Source organism: Terrapene carolina, unplaced genomic scaffold (genome assembly GCF_002925995.2).
Source record: "Terrapene carolina triunguis isolate 2854851 unplaced genomic scaffold, T_m_triunguis-2.0 Scaffold210, whole genome shotgun sequence".
Taxonomy (NCBI): Eukaryota; Metazoa; Chordata; order Testudines; family Emydidae; genus Terrapene; species Terrapene triunguis.
Window position 1 is genome coordinate 8,508,293 of NW_020664561.1, and position 9,109 is coordinate 8,517,401.

The 9,109-nt window shown below is 46.9% G+C and overlaps 1 protein-coding gene across 1 annotated transcript in view; it reads right to left on the reverse strand.

Moving 5' to 3' along the window:
• The window catches only part of LOC113407201 (roquin-1), a 100,416-nt gene extending 95,751 nt beyond the window's left edge, over positions 1-4,665 (reverse strand). The window contains exon 1 of the mRNA XM_026655359.1: positions 4,518-4,665. The gene's annotated coding sequence lies outside the window, so the exon portion shown is untranslated. The remainder of the gene's footprint in view (positions 1-4,517) is intronic.
• Positions 4,666-9,109: the final 4,444 nt, after the last annotated feature.

The window sequence follows — 9,109 nt, forward strand, 5'->3', positions numbered from 1 at the left end:
TGGTTCTAAACACTAGTCCATCAAACTCAAGCAGGCTGCAGTATACCAGGCCTTGGGGAGCTACGGGGGGAAAAACACACTGATTATGTTCTTATTTGTCCCTCTTCTACTCTGCAGCTACTTAAAATCATGTTGCAACTGATTTCAGTGATGGTGAGAGAGAAAGGTCAAGATTTAAAATAAAGTTTGGTTAAACCACGTATGGGAGCTTCTGGGTGCTTATCACTTTTGGAAAGTCAGGCCACATATTTGGGAGCCTAACTTTAGGCACTTATTTTTTTAAATTTCAGTCTTATTCTTCATACCATTTGAAAACTGGGATTTGCAAGCTTTTCAGAGAGTGTAAATAAATCAATACCTAGTTCTTATGCTAACTACTGATGGAAAATGCTATAAACAGCTTTACAAAAGTATCATTATCCCTATTTTACACTTAAGGCATTTAAAGCATTATTTTGCAGTCATTTGTTTTCTAGATATTAGACAGTAAAATCATGTTGGAATTCACATGGAAAAAATATGGTAATCACAACATGCATAGCTAACAAACAAAAAACTAATTCCTGTTTTCTCATGGCATACAGCACACCTTTTTTGCAATGATGAGTCATGAGATAATGAAACTTAACACTATCAGCTTGTTAATCTATCAGTGCTTCTCTTGGGCACTTGTCCAGTATCATATACGTCGGATTGGCAGGATTTGATTTAAATCATTAGTCATCATTAAATATCAATTTCACCTGACATAGAAATCAACAAAAAATATCTAAGACAGTCGGCAAGTGCCGCTTCCCCCACAGCTAACGCCTACAGGGATCTGTTGTCACCAGCCTGGTGACCATGCAGGGAGCACTCTGCAGCCCCACTGTCACCTCCCCGCTTACTCATTCACAGCCAGGTGTACAGGGGCCATCCCCAGGCAGAAGTCATTTCCTACGAAAGGAGACTCGAGGAGCTCGGTTTGTTTAGCCTAACCAAAAGAAGGCTGAGGGGGGATATGATTGCTCTCTTTAAATACATCAAAGGGATAAATACCAGGGAGGGAGAGGAATTATTTCAGCTCAGTACTAATGTGGACACGAGAACGAATGGATATAAACTGGCCGTGGGGAAGTTTAGGCTTGAAATTAGACGAAGGTTTCTAACCGTCAGAGGGGTGAAATTTTGGAACAGCCTTCCGAGGGAAACGGTGGGGGCGAAAGACCTCTCTGGCTTCAAGATTAGGCTAGATAAGTTTATGGAGGGAATGGTTTAATGGGATAACGTGATTTTAGTCAATTAGGTAATAAAGTGCCATCGCTGGTAAAATGTGGGTCTGGCTAGAGAATCTTGCCTGTATGCTCGGGGTTCTACTGATCGCCATATTTGGGGTTGGGAAGGAATTTTCCTCCAGGGTAGATTGGCAGAGGCCCTGGAGGTTTTTCGCCTTCCTCCGCAGCATTGGGCAGGGGTCGCAAGCTGGAGGATTCTCTGCGACTTGAAGTCTTTAAATCACGATCTGGAGACTTCAACAGCTGAGTTAAGGGAAAGTGGGTGGGTCAGCTTTTGTGGCCTGCATCATGCGGGAGGTCAGACTAGATGACCATAATGGTCCCTTCTGACCTTTAAGTCTATGAGTCTATCAGTAGGGTGGCCTTGCGAAGGGCTGGGAGTTCACCCTCCTCCTCATGGAGTCTGGACCACAGCCTCCCCTGAACGTTGTGGCCAGGTGTCAGGCCCATTGGCCATGCGGGGAGCCCCCTGAAGTCCCGCTGTCAGCACTACCCTAACACTAACCCCCCTTAATGTCCTGCAACTGTGAAAATTAAATGATTAACAATAGAAAATGCTTAAAAATAAATATTAAACATTAAAAAAAAATTTTTTTAATCAAATTTTGCCAAGCCTGTGTATATAGCAAGTCCCAGATTGGTGAAATTTTCTATCCTTAACACCATTTTCAGATTCTTTCCAAATATTGAGACATATAAGAAAATAAAACAGTTAATTCAAAATCTTGGGTGTATATATTTTCTTAATTCACCACTACTGAAGAGTACCAGATTGACAGCATTTGCGACAGAACGTCTCAATCCAGATAGCTGGTAGGTCATAGGCAACAGGAGTTCAAGTTTCTGCAAACTGTCCCATCAATGTTAGTTCAAACCTGCTTTGGAGGGCCATCTTTAAATAATTTAGGTCTTCAGCACTTAACTCTGTTAAACCTTTCAGTTAGCAAAACCGGTACTGGTCTGTGTCATGCAGACACTTACGCTTGGGGAGTGGGCTGAAGCCATCATTAAGGCCAAGTCTACACTACAGATCTATCTCAGTATAACTACATCGCTCAGGAGTGTGAAAAATCCACAGCTCTGAGCGACAGAGTTATACAGACCTAGCCCCCCCACAGACAGTGCTATGTCGATGAGAGAGCTTCTCTCATTGACATAACTACCATCTCTCTGGGAGGTGGATTTACACTACACCAGCGCAGCTGCACCAATGCAACATTTTACATGTAGATCTGCCCTTAGTTTCATGCAAGTCAGACATTAGATCAGACCTTGCAGTCACTACCAGCCCAGACCAACTTCAAACCAACAATCCAACAACATTTTGTTTTAAATTAAGTTGGTTTTGGTACAAAGAACAAGCAATTCCTCTTCATCCCCATGAATTTTAACGCTGATCAAAGGGGTTTTACTGACAGCAACAGAAATCAGAGTCCATCAAACAAACAGAACACATGTAGCATCAGTGCAAAGGTCCCTCAAAATAACCTGCTAAAGCATCTGCTCTGGAGGAGCCTTTTCTAGGGCAGGAATAATAGGCTGAAACAATTTCAGGAAGGGGGTGGTGGGTGAGTGGAGATCACCTCTCTTTGATGCACCCAGCTCTTATTAACTTCAAAGGAAACTAGATGTTCATCTCAATGGGAGAAATTAAACACTGCATTTCTGGATTGATAATTTCTACGCTAATTTCACTGACTGATAAAGATGTGGACCCCAGTCCTGCCAACACTCAAGTATGTGCATAACTTTATTCATGTGTTAAATAGTCTCAATGAAGTCAATGAGACCATACACAAATAGTTACCCATACGCTCAGGAAAGGGAAGGAAGGCTTAAAACAAGATTTATATATCCCTGAAGACCGAGAGGGCAGGGGGGGAAAGTTTAGTGGAAAAGGTAGCACATTTCCATATGTCACAGATACTAGCCATCACTATAGTATAAACGTAAAAATAGTCCAATTGTCATCTTACAAAGTGATCAAAGGGTAACATGTCACTAAAAGAGTTAGTGGTGAAAAAGTAGCACTGCTACTGATAGGGGTAAACTAGCTGTTTTAAAATAAACTAATTTTTGCAATTTAGTAGTTTGGACATTTTAAATTTATCAATATTACATTAAAATAATGGAAGCTCCTTACTAATTGATACAATGTCACCAATACATTTTTTCCATAATTGACTGAAACAAAACAAGTTTTAAAACAACTGTTCAGAAGAAAGAAGTATATGTGGAAAGAATTTAATGAAATACCAGTTTATACAAAAAATATCAGTTTCCCTACTTGTGGGCTCTTAAAATGGCACAGATCTCACTCAATATGGCCTCTGAAGACAAAACATCATTTCTGGTTATTCTTCTTTTCCCCCTCCCCCCAAACACATAAGGGTAGCTACTCAGTGCTCTGTTTCCTGGCAGGAAATCCTTGCCCCATCTTTTAACTCTGTGTCTAAAGTAAAACCAGAGAAAAAAACAATGTCAAGTTAGTTGGATCTTTTTAGATTTACATTTCCCAAATGCCAGGCTCTCAGTTTCCAGGCACACAGAGAAACCACTGGCCAACTTACCCTGAATGTTCCCTACAACTCTGATAGGCACCCAAAACAGCAGCAAGCTGACTGGGGGGGGGGGGAGAGAGAGAGAGAGACACACACACACACACACACACACACAGACATGTGTAGATATATTTTAAACAAAGCATTCAATGTGTGTCACATCAGCTCTGCAAATCCACAGTGGGGGCTGAACCCCTTTGAGGGCAGGAACCGACTTCCCATCTGTGCTGTAAAAGGCTACATACCTTTATAACTGGGGCTGGGGACTATATTCTCTCTCATACTTCAGACTGTCCCCGCAACCCAAATAGTGTCTTCTGTCCCCACCCCAGAATGACATGAGTACAGCCCCACCTCCCCTAAACCAAGAGCCCCTGGAACTACTACCACCCCCACTCTTCCTCCAAGGGCAAAGGAAATCTCTTTCTCCCGGCCCCCAGCTTTATAGAACCAGCCTCCTTGGCCTCCTCCAAAAGGGAACAACTCGGAAATGGAGACCGGCCGAAGCCTGAGGCCTAGAGATGGAGGCAGGGACACAGGCTAGAGCCCGCTGCAATGACCCCCTGTCACCTGAAAGCCCTGAGTAAGGCAGGGCCAGCCCCCGACCTCCACTGGGCCAGGCCGGAGAGAGACCACCTCCGCCCCATTGTTCCCCGCACCGAAGCCCAGGACCCGCACTCACCGCACGGCTAGGCTCCCAGCAGCAGCAGCTTTTCTCAGCTCCGGGACACGGGGCTGGCCGCAGCACCCACCGCCTCCAGCACCGGCAGCAGAGGCCGCCTGGCCGCCGCCACCTCCTCCCCACGACCGGCTGCTACTGCTGCCTCTGCAGCAGGGGCCATCTTGTGTGTCTGCCGCCTCCCCCCAGGACTGCTCCTCCCTCCCCCGGCCTGCCTGGAGCTTCTTCCCCTTTCTTCCGCCTCCCCTTCCTGCCGCGGGAGGCCAGGCACCGCCAAGGGGGAGGAGGAAAGCAGAGTCCCTAGCGGGGGCTACACTGCTCCCCGGCTAGGGACAAATGTTGCTAACCACCCCCTCGCTTAGCCGCCCCTTCTGGAGCAAGCTTGGCTGTAGCCTTTCACACCCACCCTGGCTGTTCCCCAAACAGCAACCAGGCCCTAGCCCTTTCTGGGAAGGAGACACGCAGGTGAAACCGCCTGGCTACTCCCCCTCCTTCTCTAACACCAACACCCCCACACACGTATTTCCGAAGGGGGAGGGAGATTAATAGGTGCCCTTCCCCCAACGCTTTCTTTCTCCCTCCTCTCCCAAACGTCACCCACGCTTTTGGGCAGGGGATGGAGAAAGATTAATGACTCCCCACCCCTTATACTCAAAGGGAACCTTCCATAAGTGGAGGCTTCAGCAGTTAGTGTTGTTAGGCCTATGCATGCCAAGTGTCCCAGCTTGGGAGTAGGATGACCAGATGCCCCGATTTTATAGGGACAGTCCCGATATTCGGGGCTTTGTCTAATATAGGTGCCTATTACCCCCCACTCCCTGTCCCGATTTTTCACACTTGCTATCTAGTCACCCTACTTGGGAGAAGTGAGTCCTTGGTTCCCTTAGCAGAAGGGCTATGCTGTGACACCTTTTTATACAGCTGTTAAAATAATTTAGAACAAAGGTAAGATATTTCAGGGTCCCCCTAAAGCAGGGGTAGGCAACCTATGGCTTCGGCACGCGAGCTGATTTTCAGTGGCACTGGGCTCTGCATTTTAATTTAATTTTAAATGAAGCTTCTTCAACATTTTAAAAACCTTATTTACTTTACATACAACAATAGTTTAGTTATATATTATAGACTTATAGAAAGAGACCTAAAAACGTTAAAATGTATTACTGGCACGCGAAACCTTAAATTAGAGTGAATAAATGAATACTCGGCACACCACTTCTGAAAGGTTGCCGACCCCTGCCCTAAAGGATTAATTTGTCACATAATACCTAGCACTGCAAGCCTGTTTCTTTGGGGATTTTAAAGTACTTTCCAAGCACTGATGAAGCCTCACTGCATTAATTAGTTAGCAAATGTCCAAAGTTTAGAAGATTTAAACTGCTTTGTGAGAGCTAAATATTATTATTAACCACACCTCTGTTTTACAGATGCATAAACTGAGACATATAGGTTGTGACTTGTTCAAGGACATACTGGCAATAGAAACCAACAGTCCTTACTGCCCAGTCGTGTGCTATAAATACTAAACAAATCTGGACTTCAGTTCTGCAACTGGCTCTGTGTGATCAGACCCCAGTGCCCACATGGAGTTCCACTGACTTCAATAGGGTCTTCAGACCCATTTTCAGGATCAGGGCCTTATACTATTTTATTTCACTCTATCCTTTCAGAAAGTTAATTGAATCACACTGTATTTTAAAAGTGGGTTTAAAACACATCTTTATCCCTCCTTGTCTACAAATTCCTTTCTTACATAGGTGCTTCAGAACTATATTATTATTTATATTATACCACTCATGGACCAGGACCCCAGTGTGCTAGGCACTGTATAAACAGAACAAAAAGCTACTCTTTGCCCCAAACAGCTTACAATTTAAGTATAAGGCCTGGTCTACACTAGGAGGTTATGTCGAATTTAGCAGCGTTAAATCGAATTAACCCTGCACCCATCCACACAACGAAGCTATTTAGTTCGACATAGAGGTCTCTTTAATTCGATTTCTGTACTCCTCCCCCACGAGGGGAGTAGCGCTAAATTCGACATGGCCATGTCGAATTAGGGTAGGTGTGGATGGAATTCGACGCTAATAGCTCCTGGAGCTATCCCACAGTGCACCACTCTGTTGACGCTCTGGACAGCAGTCCGAGCTCGGATGCTCTGACCAGCCACACAGGAAAAGCCCCGGGAAAATTTGAATTCCTTTTCCTGTCTGGCCAGTTTGAATCTCATTTCCTGTTTGGACATCGTGGCGAGCTCAGCAGCACTGGCAACGATGCAGAGCTCTCCAGCAGAGGTGACCATGCAATCTCAGAATAGAAAGAGGGCCCCAGCATGGACTGATCGGGAAGTCTTGGATCTGATCAGTGTGTGTGGGGCGATGAGTCCGTGCTTTCGGAGCTGCGCTCCAAGAAACGGAATGCGAAGATCTACGAGAAGATCTCAAAAGCCATGACAGAGAGAGGATACAGCCGGGATGCAACGCAGTGCCGCGTGAAAATCAAGGACCTGAGACAAGGCTACCAGAAGACCAAAGCGGCAAACGGACGCTCCGGATCCCATCCCCAGACATGCCGTTTCTATGAGGCACTGCATTCCATTCTAGGTGCGGCCGCCACCACTACCCCACCACTGACCGTGGACTCTGAGGATGGGATATTGTCGACGGCCGCTTCCTCGGAGATGTTAGCGGACGGGGAAGATGAGGAAGGAGAGGAGGAGGACGAGGCAGTCGACAGCGCTTACAACGCTGATTTCCCCGACAGCCAGGATCTCTTCATCACCCTGATGGAGATCCGCTACCAACCCTCTCCAGGCATTAACCCAGACCCTGAATCAGGGGAAGGATCAGTCGGTAAGTGTTTTAAACATGTAAACATTTATTTTGAACAGAACAGGAATATTAACAATGGGTTTTTCATGATTAGTTTGCCCTAGGCGCTTAACGTTTTAGTCCTTGGCAGTGCAACTACTGCAAAAGAATCTAACAATGTCCGGTTTATCATGATTAGTTTGCCCTAGGCGCTCTACTTTTTAGTCCTTGCCAGTGCAGCGACTGGAAAATAAGGTCTATATGTCCGGGGATAGAGCTGAACTCCTCATGGGACATCTCCAGGAAGCTCTCCTGGAGGTAATTGGAAAACCTTTGCATGAGGTTCCTGGGGAGAGCGGCCTTATTGCGTCCTCCGTGGTAGGAAACTTTTCCGCGCCAGGCTATCATCAAGTACTCTGGGATCATTGCCTCGCAGAGCATGGCGGCATACGGCCCTGGTTTTTGCTGGCTTTCACGCAGCATGCGGTCTTTCTCTGTGTCAGAAATCCTCATCAGAGTGATGTCGCTCATGGTGACCTGCTTTGAATTAGGGGAATGTTAGTATTGGGACTGCTTGCCTGTTCCTTTACATAACTGTAACCGGCGGTTTACAGCCACGCGGTGGAGGCGGGAGAGGGGCAGCATACAGGGATCTTTCCCGGGGACAGCCGCGAGGGGGTGGGACAGGGGCAGAGTTCATGCTTGCCGGATTGCCGGCAGCAGGAACTGGCCAACGCTAGGAGCATTGCTTTGAACGTGAAAGGAGGGCACTGCTATAAATTAAGTTTTAAGCAGCCAAAAGTCTACAGCTTACCATGTCAGCCTGCTACCCGAATTCCGCTGTCCTGCCCCGCTTGTCTGATCTCCACTGCAAGACCCCAGGCACTGAATGCGAAGGCCGAAAATTCGACCTTATCCTGAGTGCGCATGTGATAGGTGCTGTGCATGGTCTTCTTCACAGAGAAAGACTATGTTCATTGTTCACAAAAATGTATCTTTGTGAGGAATTCACTCCCTTTTTCCCATCCCACAGCTGCGAATGTCTCCCGACCTACCCCGGCATCCCCCTCCCAGAGGCTGGCGCAGATTAGGCGGAGAAAGAAAAGGACACGGGACAACATGTTCTCAGAACTTATGGGCTGCTCCCGAGCCGAGGCGGCCCAGCAGACCCAGTGGAGGGAGAACATGTCGCAATACCAGCGAGCACACAGCGAACTGGAGGAGAGGTGGTGGCAGGAAGACCAGCAGGCGACTCAAACACTGCTTGCATTAATGAGGGAGCAAACGGACACGCTCCGGCGCCTTGTGGATGTTCTGCTGGACCGGAGGCAGGAGGACAGAGTCCCGCTGCAGTCTATCTCTAACCGCCCTCCCCCCCCACAAAGTCCCATACCCCCCTCACCCAAAGTCCCAAGAAGGAGGGGCGGCAGGGGCCGTGAAAACTGTCACTCCACCCCTGCAGATTGCTCAAGTACCAGAAGGCGCTCATTTCCAAAAATTTGATAAGTCCTTTCCTTCCCGCCTCACCCAAGCCCCCGTCCCAGTTTCATCCCCTAACTGTTTAGTTGCTAATAAAAAATACGTTTCTGTTAATTACTGTTTCCGTCATGTTCTTTTAGAGGAGAGTGTGTGTCAAGGCTGTATCCCCACTTTGAACTTTAGAGTACAAATGTAGGGGCCTGCATGAGGACTCCTAAGCTTAACTACCAGCTTAGTTCTGGTCCGCTGCCACCATCCCAAAGCTAATTCCCTTCCCTGGGTAGCCTTGAGAGACCTTCACCAATTCCC